The sequence below is a fragment of the Lactuca sativa genome, chromosome 9 (genome assembly GCF_002870075.4).
Source record: "Lactuca sativa cultivar Salinas chromosome 9, Lsat_Salinas_v11, whole genome shotgun sequence".
NCBI lineage: Eukaryota > Viridiplantae > Streptophyta > Magnoliopsida > Asterales > Asteraceae > Lactuca > Lactuca sativa.
The window spans coordinates 24618923-24634026 of record NC_056631.2 but is presented as its reverse complement, the minus strand read 5'-3'; positions in this window follow the sequence as shown (position 1 = coordinate 24634026).

Here is a 15104-nt window from a genome sequence, read left to right as displayed (position 1 = left end):
TGTGAAATTATGATTTTATGACCTAGATGAGGTTTGAAAACAAGAAACCCCAATGGGAAATGCTCAAACCCATCTATGATGGTAGAATCATGTACAAGCTAGAATTGAAATGGATTTGGGGATAATGTGATGAAACCAATGGAACCCTTTGTTGCTAATCAATTAATGAAAGGAAGTTCATAATCTTCAATGGATACTCTTGGAATTATTTGAATTCAAAACTTAAGATGTTGTTTGATTCCTAGATTTATATATGGAGTTATTGGCTATAAGGGAAAAAATGGGAAAGTTAGAATGGAATTGGACATTCCATAACTACATTAAGGAATTAACATGAGATTTGTTCAATGTTAAGTACTTGACAACACCCAATGATGTAATAGATGATTTGGGAATAAGTCTTAAGGGTTGAAGAGTGTTATTGAGCAACATAAACTCTTAACCCTTTCAAGTAGGTGGTTATAAGCATTTAGAGTGTAATAATGGAATATAGGATTTCATTATAATTAAACACTTTCAATGGGGGTGGTTATGGTTTCATGTACTTAACAATATTCTTTTGGGTGATCGATAAGTGGGGAACGAGTTTTGGGAACTTTGGAATGTGCAATTGGAAGGTAGACTAGTTGAACTTCCAATTGAACTTGAGGGTCATTACATCCTAATGGTTTCAATGAGCAGTTAACGGATTAAGCGGGGTGTGTTTGGATGATAAAATACCTCCTAATCATGTGTGAGAACCTAAATTAATGGTACAAAGTGATTTGGAAAAGGGTCTTTAAGAACTATGCAAAGTAGGGTGTTATTTTGAGAAAAATCAAGTTTTGTGTGCGTGTAGACATGAAAACACAGACCGTGGAAATTCATGCCTTAATTTCCACTGTCATGGAAGTCTTTGACTGTAAGATACTTGGATTCTTCATAACTTTTGTATACGGACTCAGATTTACGCACAGTTTTCGCCTACATTCATATTTTTACATGAGGAATGATTTGGAACAATAAAATTTAGTAATGGAATCTATGAGGGGTATTTTGGTCATTTTAATGACTTATGTCTATATTGTATAGGTTGTATCTAAGGAGTGATTTCTTGTGAAGTTGAACTAGAAAAGTATTGTATTCTATATTTGAGAACTAGGTGACTACGTGTGGACTTTTTCCCATTTTTGGGTACATAGCTAAATGTTAAACTATCTTATGGAAAAATGTTTTGAAAAGTAAAGTATGTATTTTGAATATGTTTCAATGATTATATGTTAATGTTGAAAGAAAATGAAAAAAATTAATGATGCAATGAAAACCATCTGGACCATGATACCTCATAAGATGCACTAGAGGAATCTACCATGGTGGTACCTCCCCATCGCGAAGTAGATGTCCTATTATGATACATTGGTGGATTAATTGGTTCTTTCCACCTTGGCCTTGGGAATGAAAAAGGAAATTAATTTTATGATATGAAATGATAATTTATGTTATGTAAGAAATGAATTTCTGTAACGTACCGAAAATTTCAACAAATTTAAACTTTTCAAAACAATCCTTTTACTAATAAAATGTTTACAAAAATAGTGTTCTCAAACATTATTTCAAAATCAGAGTTTCCCAAGATCCAATCTGTTGTAAAACCAAGGATGTGTACGGTCACGCCTTCGTCTTGCCACTCTAATCATCTAAAGAACCTAAAACCATAAACAAAACTATAAGCACAAGGCTTAGTGGGTTTCCCCCAAAATACCATTACGAAAAACAAACATAAACACAAATACTCATGCATGGCCCAATCAACCTCGGGTTGGAATACCAGGCATGTCCACGATGGGTCTAGTCATCCTCGGGATGGAATACCCTCGTATGATAAGCATATTTGCCCAATCAGCCTCGGTCTGGAATAACAATATGTCAGGTCCAATCAACCATCGGGTTGGAATTCCTAGGGTTTGTTGGACTACCACCTCAACCTTACAGTTCCTCCCGAGCCTGTGTGCCTACGGCTTATAGCCGGACCGCATCGGGTATCTTGTCCTATCGCACAAAGCCGAACAGCCTCAACCCTAAACAAACAAAATATGTCGACATATAAACAATCAAGATCAAGTAGGCACATAATACAAGCAAACATCAATCATACAGATCACTACAGTCTACTAATCCTCTCATAATATACAGTCCCACTACCAGCTAACCCCATAGAATGTGTAACCATGAATAACCAGAAGTGATATAGCCACCCGAATAAATGGTCCTACTCCAAAGCCACAACCAAACAAGGAACATGCAAGAGAGCCTAGACCAAGAGTTCTCAGGCAATCCTACATGACCACAGAAAGTCCCTAAGAGCACTCCGTAGATGATAACCAGCAAGCACAAATAACATATAATTCTACAGGTTATTACCACAAAGTGTAACACCGTAAATTTTCAAACAGAATTTTCATTTAAAATCACATAATTCTCATAACACATTTCACAAAAATATCATTTATTTAATTTAAACATTCACAACTCCATAATTGTTTGTTTAAAATCCAAGATCCTCAAAACATAACTCTTTCACTGGTGTGTACAATCAACCCGGTGCCTTCCCGCGATCGTTAGAAAAAACTGAAACACATAACACATAACACGGTAAGCACGAAGCTTAGTGAGTTCCCAATATACCACATGCACAAATAATAAGCCTCTCATGGCTATAACTCGGCATGGACCCTCCGGTCTCATGCGTCTCCGTGTGGACCCTCCAGTCTCACGACTCTGTATAAACCCTTCGGTTATGTGTCTCAGTGAGGACCCTCCGGTCTCACAGCTCGGGTTCGACCCTCTGGTCCTTTCTCAGTGGAAACCCTCCGGTCCTACACTCGGGTTAGACCCTCCGGTCCAATCTCAGTAAACACAAAATATAGCATATATATATCACATAGACAAAATGCATAATATCTCATAACTCAATAAGCACATAAGACCCCTCCGGTCACACATAGACACCACTCATGGTAAAGTATAGTGAGAAGACTCACCTCGAATGATGAGCAACCCCTATAAACGATGCTGCTCCGCACAGGCCTCTATCTCTGAGCCAAACCCACAATTAACGCAATTAGAAACTAAGTCAAAACTCTCACTCATTAGGCCTAAAGGTAGCCCACTAACCAGCCCAATAATAATCTAAAACCCATTAGGCCCACCAAGGCCCAATAATAAATGGGCTCTCCTGAGGCCCAACTCTCAAATCTAAATGGCAAGCCCAACTCAAGAGCCCAAAGCACATATATATTCCTCTGGTAGAAAACTCTAGTGCACCAAGCCCAAACTCCAGGCCCAACACTCAAGGCCCAAAATGAGACTTAGCCTAAAAGTCCACAGTGAGGTTACGCGGGGCATACCTTCCTTGGTACGCTCAACATACTCACGAATCCAGATTGGCCACCTGGGCCACTTGGTCAGTACACGAGGTGTATTGCAATTACGCTCAGCGTACGACCATGGTTGTTTTTCCTACTCCTTTGGTCTTAACCCGTTAAGACATTAACTCAAATCCCAGATCTGGACTCCCTAATGGCTCTTACTCCATAAAGTCAGTGACTTTAAGCCTTTTCATGGCTGATAAGGTCACCAACTCACAAAACTCTCATTCTTCTATCACAAAATGCTCATATCTCATGCATGGCTTGATTCCAACATGCAAGTCTTGATTTTTATGACATTACACCACTAAATACACTCAAAGGGGTTGATCAAAGTCTCTGGAGCTCAATATCTCATAAAGTCTCCAAATTTTGGGACAGAACCCTAAAATGCTCTACTAAGATGCACAAATCAAAAGAGTGACAAAGTTTGAAGCTTTATACTTCTATATGAAGCTCCCAACATAGATATGATCAGATCCAAGGGCCTGGACTCTCACTCCTTCTTCTCCAAAGCTTCATCTTCACTCCAAGAATACACAAAAACACTCAAAGGCTCACAAATGCACACACAAGATCCATGAACGAAGGTTTTGGGTTTAAGAGGGTTTTCAATTTGCGGATGGTGGCCAAGAATGAAGCCATCTCATTCTTTATATAGGAACACACCTTAAATTACGGTTTTGACTCTATGCCTAGTACGCCCAACGTACTAGGTGGCTCCGCTAAAAATCACACACATAAGTACGATAAGTGTACACACACATACGCCCAACGTACTCAGTTGCCGCCTTTCTCAAATAAGGGATTAATCCTGCCAAAACTTCAAACTTCCATTGCTTCCTCAATATAACTCCTTTTCCAATGAACCTCGTATCCATGGAAAGGTGACGATATGCCCTACGCTTCTAGCAACTCGTCGCAACCCCGAGACTTCCTCATGCCCGGGTTGCAGCCCACGAACCCCAATCACGGATGATCCGAAACAGGATGTTACAGTTCTCCCCCACTTGAATTAGATTTCGCCCTCGAAATCGCTCCTTACCAACAAATAGATCAAACCCAAACATGAGAAGCACCACCAAAAGGATCTCATATCATACAACGATCTCTTCGAAGAGCACCTGAACCCAACAGGAGCTCCCGACCATGAAGAAGGACAGAATCTTCTGCCGCTACGGTACTCGGTCTGACTCTCCAGACTTTGTAAACTCTAGTGGTCTATCTCCCTGCCATACCACCCTCGCAAAATATCATCATGTTAATCCCTCATCGAATAACAAACTCTAAGAACACTCTACCAACTCTAATTCTCTAATCGATCTCGGTTGAACTCAAGAGGAACAGAAAGGTCATGTCCCACCATGGACCCACCGCCTGAGTAGCTATCAGAACTCTTCTGAAGGAATGATCCTTAAAACTCTCTCCCATGACACAAGAAAATGATCATGTCAGCTCGGAACGATCCTCTAACACCCACAATCATAAGCCCCAACTCTTCTCGCAAGTCCCTTCCAACACTGAGCACCAGGTTAACTCCCGACCCAATAGTTAAACTTCCAAAAGCTACTCATGTCTAAAACACCAAACAGAAACACATCCCTCTCAGAAATGAGATCCACCCGAAATCCCAACCTGCTCTTCCTCTACACAGATAAAGCCAAACTCACCCATCAGAGTCTGGTCCGAAACAAAATTGGAACCACTCGTTCCAATTTAGCGCTCAACTCATGAACCATGCTCCATGATTATACTCATGCATTACACCTCGGTCCGTCCGATTCCCGACAGGCCCTCAATAACTCAAAACACCACGGGTTCCGACCACTGCCGAGACCACAGTCTCGCCCTTGGTTCAGCCACCAGGCCACCAGGCCCTCCAAGACTCCTCTAGTAAGGCTACCCAGGCCTAAAATCCGCTTTGTGTCACACCATGACTAGTAAGGCTACAGCACCCCATAGTCTTACGATACTCTCTCTCTCTCTCTCTCTTACTCATGTACGTTATGGCTCCCCGTAATTATACGATACTCTCTCTGATTCATGTATGTTACGGCTCCCCATAAATATATGACTCACTCTCTGACTTATGTATGTTATGGCTCCCTGTAAATATATGACTCGCTCTCTGACTCATGTATGTTACGGCTCCCCGTAATCATATGACTCTACCGCTATCCAGTGAATACTACGACCTCCTGTAGTATCACGACACTCTTTCGCTGATAATTAATACTACAGCTCCCTGCAGTACCACAACACTCTATCCCACTTACTCATGGATGCTATGGATCCCCGTAGTCTTACAACACACTCTCGTTCACTGGCTCACCATGGGCTCACTCCATGGTTTTTCCTGATAATCCCAAGTAATTACCTCCCACTCAGATTCACTTGCTCTCATATCCCCCATAATCTCATCGTCAAGTCATCACTACACTGAGCTCACCAACTCTTGCTCCACAGCTCAACATAGATAGGTGCTTACACCCACCCAGCTTATGCACTACCACTCCTGATGAAAGTTCTCGTAGGCAAGGCACTAGTCTCAGCATAAATACACCCTTAGACAGTCCCACTCCGGCGACAATTAACTAATGGGTTCACACTGGAACAAAATCACCTGGGTACCTCGGTACACCATCACAACATCTCACGATGTCTTGCCTCAACCACTGATTTTCCACTTATGCAACTCAAAACCTCGAAATATTCCCCTCTCATAAATTAAAACACGGAAGAATTGTCAACGAATGAAAACACATTGACGAAAATCCGAAGCTCTACCCTCTGCTGATCACCACCCACACGTACTACTCATACCTACTCTGAAATTGGTTGACAAATCAAATGCTGCCCCTCCTGGAGTATAGACCACAATCTATACCAATACCCGCAAATATCTGCTATTGCACCCTGAACTCAGCGACCCAACCGCCTCGAACTCAACATTTACAACCCGAAAAATTCCTAGCTACAATAAATTCTCTGACCAATGGCCACCTGCTGTGGATTCACTCATCCTTTCTTAAACACATACTCATACATCTTCCCGTGCAATCCACCTCGCCTTATCCACCAATAACCCAGGTCTCATGTGTCCGCACCGTAGATCTCCTTAACTAGTTCTCTAACCGCACTTGAACGGGTCGTTGATCCTCTTAATAGAATACTCAGTTCTCCCCCACTCAGGGTTCGAACCATCACCAATTGGCATACCAACAACCTACTCCATAGGCTGTTTCACCAAGTATATCACACTTGACTTTTAGAACGTACCACATAATCACCTCAATGATCTTCCTGATGGAACCAAGCAACTCCAAATATCCCGTAACTCAGACAAAAAATCTCAGAATCGTCCCAACGTGGCTGCCTCTAGTCATCTAGAAGCCTCATACCGATATACCGCTGGATACCCCAACTGTTCCGAATTAGCCCTGACTCTCGGTCCGGAACATAATGCACTATCACGCACTTCGTCTCTGACTCCTCGACCAGCCTACCATCACGGGAATCATCATAAAAGCAAGAGACCTTACTCTCACAGTCGATACACAACGTAGATAACGAGGGCCACCACCCTGATATACTCCTCTTAACCACCTGAAACTACTGCTAAAAGCATGCCTCCCTCAATAAGGCACCTCATTGTTCTCTTCCATCTTAGTCCCACAAATGGCTCTCTCATGGTATAAGAAATACCTTGTCGCAAACATTCTCAAATAACTATGCTACCCCCATGGGGTTTACCTCCAAACTCTGAAACCGGAAGTTCATCATCTCTTTTGCTTCTCCCAAGAAACGGGGACACCACAACTCTTGCCACAGAAGGTGACGCCTCATATATCAGTCGATTGCTCAACTCAGAATGCGATCCTCCAATAAGCATCATCTCTACTCATCCCTGAGTCCTGCGACTCCAACTGGTATCTCACCAAAAATCTCTCGGAAACTAACTCGATTTCCCTCTCAAGGTATGCTCCATTGAAACTCGTTCAACATGGCCCTCTAGCCTCACACTCTATCACATCTAATCTCAGTCTAATCAATCACAACAGGATAACTTGTAAAACCAGAAGCACTAACCGCCACGAATCACGATACTCGAACCATATGATCACCTCTCGATTTGCTATGAATCATGGTACTCGAACCATGTTATCTCCTCTGAATATGCTACTTAGAACCTTTAGAATTCTCCGTGTTTCGAGTACGAGTCCTTTGCTTTCAGTATTACGGGACCATACTACCTGCCACATCTGCCCATACTTTCCATACGGATTGTCCCAGATTTCCTAAGTAGCTGCTCAACCTTCTCGATCACCAATCCCGTTAAACCTAGTCGCTCCCCAGCGAATCCTCTCCTCTATCAGCGTACTCATCTGACTAAGGTCACTCCCTAGGCTCTTCCTAGGTTCTCACACTTCTCTGCCATCAGCTGCTGAAGAACTCCTTACGATGCCAGCCATCTCAAATCCCCAGTTTGAGTCCAGACATACCCGAAGGTGTATCCGGATCCCTCAAACCAAGGTTTTGATACCAACTTGTAACACCGTAAATTTTCAAACAAAAATTGCATTTAAAATCACATAATTCTCATAACACATTTCACAAAAATCTCATTTATTTAATTTACAAATTCATAACTCCATAAATGTTTGATTAAAATCCAGGATCCTCAAAACATAAGTCTTTCACTGGTGTGTACAATCAAGTTGGTGCCTTCCGGCGATCCTAAGAAAAACCTGAAACACATAACACATAACACGATAAGCACAAAGCTTAGTGAGTTCCCCAAAATACCACATGCACAAATAATAAGCCTCTCATGGCTATAACTCGGTATGGACCCTTCGGTCTCATGCGTCTCGGTATGGACCCTCCAATCTCACGACTCGGTATAAACCCTTCGGTCATGTGTCTCAGTGAGACCCTCCGGTCTCACAACTCGGGTTGGACCCACCGGTCGTGTCTCAGTGGAAACCCTCCGGTCCCACACTCCGGTTGGACCCTCCGGTCCAACCTCAGTAAACACAAAATATAGCATATATATCACACAAAAAAAAATACATAATATCACATAATTCAATAACCGCATAAGACCCTCCGGTCACACATAGATACCACTCATGGTAAAGTACAGTGAGAAGACTCACCTCGGATGATGAACAACCCCTATAAACGTTGCTGCTGCGCACCGGCCTCTATCTCTGAGCAAAACCCACAATTAAACCAATTTGGAACTAAGTCCATAATCTCACTCATTAGGCCTCAAGGTAGCCCACTAACCAGCCCAATAATAATCTAAAACCCAATGGGCCCACCAAGGCCCAATAATAAATGGGCTCTCTCGAGGCCCAACTCTCAAATCTAAATGGCAAGCCCAACTCAAGGGCCCAAAGCATACACACACACACACACACACACACACACACACATATATATATATATATATATATATATATATATATATATATATTCCTCTAGTCAAGAACTCTAGTACAGCAAGCCTAAACTCCAGGCCCAACACTCAAGGCCCAAAATTAGACTTAGCCCAAAAGTCCACAGTGAGGTTACGCGGGGCATACCTCCCTTGGTACGCTCAACATACTCTCGAATCCAGATTGGCCACCGGGGACACTTGGTCATTACACGGGGTGTACTGGAATTACGCTCAGCATACAACCATGATTGTTTTTCATACTCCTTTGGTATTAACCCGTTAAGACATTAAATCAAATCCCATATCTAGATTCCCTAATGGCTCTTACTCCATATAGTCAGTGACTTTAAGCCTTTTCATGGCTGATAAGGTTACCAACTCACAAAACTCTCATTCTTCTATCACAAAATGCTCATATCTCATGCATGGCTTGATTCCAACATGCAAGTCTTGATTTTTATGACATTACACCACTAAATACACTCAAAGGGGTTGATCAAAGTCTCTGGAGCTCAATATCTCATAAAGTCTCCAAATTTTGGGACAAAACCCTAAAATGCTCTACTAAGATACACAAATCAAAAGAGTGACAAAGTTTGAAGCTTTATACTTCTATATGAAGCTCCCAACATAGACATGCTCAGATCCAAGGGCCTGGACTCTCACTCCTTCTCCAAAGCTTCTTCTTCACTTCAAGAACACACAAAAACACTCAAAGGCTCACAAATGCACACACAAGATCCATGAACGAAGGTTTAGGGTTGAAGAGGGGTTTCAATCTGAGGATGGTGGCCATATATGAAGCCATCTCATTCTTTATATAGGAACACACCCAAAACTAGGGTTTTCATTATATTCCTAGTACGCCCAACGTACCCTCTGATACGCCCAACATACTAGGTGGCTCCGCTTAAAAATCATGCACATGAGTACACTAAGCATACATACACGTACGCCCAACGTACTCAACTACCACCTTTCTCAAATAAGGGATTAATCCTGCCAAAACTTCAAACTTCCATTGCTTCCACGATATAAATCCGTTTCCAATGAACCTCATATCCACGGAAAGATGACGAGTTGCCCTACGCTTCTAGCAACTCGTCGCAACCCCGAGACTTCCTCATGCCCGGGTTGCAGCCCACGAACCCTAATCACGGACGATCCAAAACAGGATACTACACAAAGAAACATACTCAATACCAGGAGACCAATCTAACTAATCACTACAACATAGCCACATACTTGATACCAGAAAACAGATCTAACAGATCCCTACAACATAGCAGAATACTCAATACCAGAACACGTATCTAACTGATCACTACATCATAACAGCATACTCAATACCAGAACACAAATGTAATAGATCACTAAAGCATAGCAGTATACTCAATATCAACAATCCAAGGAACGCATGACCGTATATACTCAGAGGTAAGATAGTCATTCGGACAGATGATCCTACTCTAGAACCACAACCAAACAAGGAACATGTAAGAGAGCCTAGATCAAGAGTCCTCAGTCTATCCAACATGACTATATATAATCCCTAAGGCATCTATCTACTAGCAGATAACCAAAACTAGTGGGCCGGCATTGGTGCCTTCGACCCACGGATACAGTGAGGTGAAACTCACCTCGATATGCATGTAGATAACCACTGAAGCAACGAAGAACTCTATTAGCTTCAACTCACTTCCAACCACCTAGCTTCAACTCACTTCCAATCACTTACAGGAAGGTACTTGATTCGATACCCGATCACAGGTTATATTCACTTGCAACAATGACCACCTCACATAAAATGATAATGACGATTAAGATTTCACATAAAATGACGATTAGGGTTAAGTAAGAATACTTAACCCATTAAGGACTTAATCACTTAAGGGTATGACGGATTAAGGTTTGACTTAGTCGTTCTCGTGTGAAATAATAATCCAGTCAATAGCCCAAATACACGCCCGATTATTGCCTAAAATAGAGCTCCTCGATTCTAGGGTTTTTATATAAAATGATATCTAGGGTTAGTTTTCCTCACTTAACCCATTAAGGAATTAATCCATTAAGTCCAATATTGCATCAAGTTAATTGTGGAGAATTATTAAGCATTATTTTAGGTTTAATTAATAGTTTTAACGCGGGTCCCGACCAACTCCAAAATTAGGGTTTTCTTGATATCAGGGTTTTCTAAACCTTAATAAGGGTTTCTAAATCCTAAAGTTAAATAATTAACTAATTAAATAAATATATAATTAATAAATTGGGCACCACCAACTGCCACTCGGGCGGTGGTGGTCGGCGACGGTCCATGGTGGTAGGAGGCAGCAGCCACCCACTCACAGCAGTGGTTTGAGTAATAATTCCAACAATCCAACACACATACAATTTCTTACAACACACACTAGGACCAAAAAAATAAGAAAAACCCAATACAACCACCAAAAACGGTGGCCGACAGCGGTAGGAGGTGGCAGCCATCACCTCCTCATAGTGGCAGTGGTGGATTCTCTTTGGGTTCCCTGTCAAGCAAACACACACCAACACATGTACACATACTCAAAACAGGAGTTTACTGCTGCAACGAGAACCCAATCTCAGCCACCATCGCGGCGGCATATAGCAGTCGAACGGGATGGTGACAATGGAACAACCATCGGAGCGGCAACGACGACGCAGCAGTAGAAGAGAGATGGAGAAGGAGAGGGTTTCGTAGCCTATAACCAAGATCACCAGCAACAATAGTCACCAGCCTCGCCCAAAACAGCGGCGTCAGCTCACGGCTTTCGTCTTCGTCAGCAATGGAAACAGCAATGGCGACGCAACCAAGCCCGGTACCGGCAGCTACGAAACAACAGCAAAAAGGAATGGAGAAAGGAGAGGTGCTCGGCCTCTAATCGAAACATCAACAACGACGGTCCTAAGCTTCGCTCATCATGGTCTCCGACGGACGCGATGTCGTCTCACGGGTCGTCAGTCTTCGATATCACCGGCAGCAAGGTTCTTCGAGTCTTGGCTGGTCGGAAAAACTAGAAGGAGGGGTGGTGGCGGCTGGATGGCAAGATGCGGCGGCAGAAGAATAAGATTAGGGTTAGGGTATTTTTCAGGTGTAAGCGAGATGAGGGGAAGGCATGGGTGACGGGTTTAAGCCCGCCGTCTCCAAATCCAAACTTAAGTTAAATTGTACAAGATTGGTCCCTGCCACCACAAACCCTTTTTAATTTAAATCCAATAATTACTAAACAACACTTGCTCACGAATTTCTTTACATTTTAAGTCCTAATTTTACGATATAGACCCCAAAACTGGAAATTATATCATTTAACTCCTTATGGATAATACTAATAAATTATTACGGGTTTAGGGCTAAAATAAAATAAAATATAAAATACAACTTGGGGTCTTAGGGCTTATTATTTATTTATTTACTTATTTATTTATTTTAAACGGAATGTTACATTTCTCCCCCACTTAAATTAGATTTGGCCCTCGAAATCAGCTCCCGCTTCTACTTTATGATGCACTCCCCCACAACGACCAAGATGGACGAAAATCCGCAGAAGCAATCGGTCTCTAAGCCTCTCGGCCAAACACCGACACTCTAATCCCACTCCAAAAGGGTATCACCGCAAAAAAGTTAACCGACCTCCTATTGAACCGAACCACACTCTTACTCTGCTCCGACAACATAGTTGAGCTATCCACTATCAGCACTGAGGCTTACCCCCTCGATCATACGATAATAGAGAAGCAGCCCTCAACCTGAACTCCTAACAGCTTAAGGCCTAAGCACAAACACACCCTAAATATGCTATCACGCCTAAGATAAATACGAATCGAAGGGAATGTCCAACAGCTGACGGTGAGCTTGTCACGAAACCCAAAGGTTTAGTAGTTGCACGGAAGTCTGAAACTCATAGAAATCTGACTGGAACCGAATCTTGGCGAGGTTCCACTCTCCCCCACTTAAGATATGCTAGAAACTGAGGACTTCATATTCCTTAGATACTCCGACTAACTGGAACTCTATTACTTGATCTCAACCACTAATATCCACACACATAGGAGAATCTGATTTCACATGACATTCATACATTCCAACTCGCATACAGTCGAGGCCAAAGATAATTAATCCATACATAACAAGAGAACTACATATAAATATCAATACTACCAAAGCAGCTAACTAGAAGAACTGCCAACTCAAAACTTAATCCTCGGGACCCCGACGGTCTCCTGACGACCATATCGGGTAACTACCAAGCTAAGGGCGTAGGATCCAACACCTCACTGAGAGAAGGACAATGAGCTTTAATGTGATATTCCTTACCACAATGAAAACAAACCCACGCACTCCGCCCACAGTCTCTTCCAAAATGACCCTCTTTGCCAAACTAACGATATGCAATAGATCTGCGCCCCCTCCAACTGATGTTGAACTCTGGCCGGCGGACTTGAACCGCTTTGTTGCAGGTTGGGACTGGTTCAAAGCTTGACATTGCTCACTCACATGGGTCTCTATCTCAATCTCTTGTCTCCTCGCGACATTCTGAAGCTCAGCGAGAGAACCACAGCTCTGGATGGACACAAACTGTCGAATATCCGTCTTGATCATGCTCAAATACCGAGTCATCTGAGCTTGCTCTAAAGCAGCGAACTCACGACTGAAAAAAAGCCCTCTCATTGAACATCTTTGTGATCTCCGTCACCAACTCGGTCGTTTGTCTCAGATCCGGGTACTCCTAGGCCAGTCTCTCCATATTTACCAGTGGAACATACCTTGTACAGAACATCTCCGAGAACTGTTCCCAAGTCATTGCGTCCCTCTGCTCAGGAGTATAAGAACAAGTCGTTAGTGTCCACTAATCCCTTGCCCCCAACTTGAGAAGATTTAGGACATACTTGACCTTTTGGTCATCTAGACAAAAACACGTAAAGAAACAACCCTCCACGTCAGACAACCATCTCATCTCCATGATCGGGTCCGAGACCCCATCAAACTCTGGGGGCTTCATACGATCAAAATTCCGATACTGGAAGTCTTTCTCTCCTCGAGCCCCAATGATAGCAACAGTTGCGGTTGCTGCAGCAACAACAACCTCAGAAAGTGTAGCATATCAGTCATCAAAGTACTCCATCATAGCGGCCTTGACAGATTCAACCAGTTCCAATATCTGCCACGGGACAAAGGAAGCAACCTCCTCATGAATGATCTCCCTGACTTGGTCCTCGGACAATGCTAGCTCATCCTAACCATATGCTCCTAATCCTAATCCGGATCCATCCTGAAATCATCTCGTACTCGCCATAATGAAAACAATCCAGGGAGATATCAGACAAAACGCATATAACAGCAGCGGAACCAATTCCTAACAAAACTCTAGGGTTTGTGAGTTCCCTGATACGCGTATGGGTCTTGTGCTTTCAGTAGTACGGGCCCATACTACTTTCCACACCTACCCATAGTTGTCTCAGAGGATCATCACGACAACCCTAACAATACACTACACTCAAACATACTCATGCACTCTATCCTTACTCCCTAGAGGAAAGCTACCCATATGACGACTGACCGGTTGACCCCACATAACTCATCCTACCATCAACTACCACATGACCCTCAATTGGTGCCAAATAACTATTGCATGAACACTATCACATACTACACAACTTAAACAATCTTAAGCTAAAGGATTCAATCCTACAACGGTTGGACTTAAACAAAAGCTGTGCAGCAGGACCATTTAACCCATGCAGTATGTGACTTAGCGCATTCACAAAATAGTTAGTTCACACAAGAAAGAGTCATAAAACAATCAATAAGGTATTCTATAAAAGATAAGGCATTAAATATCAGGCAATTCTATCATACGATTCTTGAGGATCCCTATCTTATCACTAGCATGTTGTTCTAACATAAGATAATATAATCTCAAATAACTGTGTGGTAATTTGGGGTCTACTTATTGGCTTCGGCTGATCATACACATCTCATCCTCCTTGATTATTTTGAAAAACAATTAAAATTTGTTTTAAAAATCTTTTTCCTTAGTTTGAGACTGGATTCACACGAGTGTTCCTCCAATTCACTTAAACCAAGGCTCTGATACCAACTTGTAACATCCTAAAAATTTCAACAAATTTAAACTTTTCAAAACAATCCTTTTACTAATAAAATGTTTACAAAAATAGTGTTCTAAAACATTATTTGAAAATAAGAGTTTCCCAAGATCCAATCTGTTGTAAAA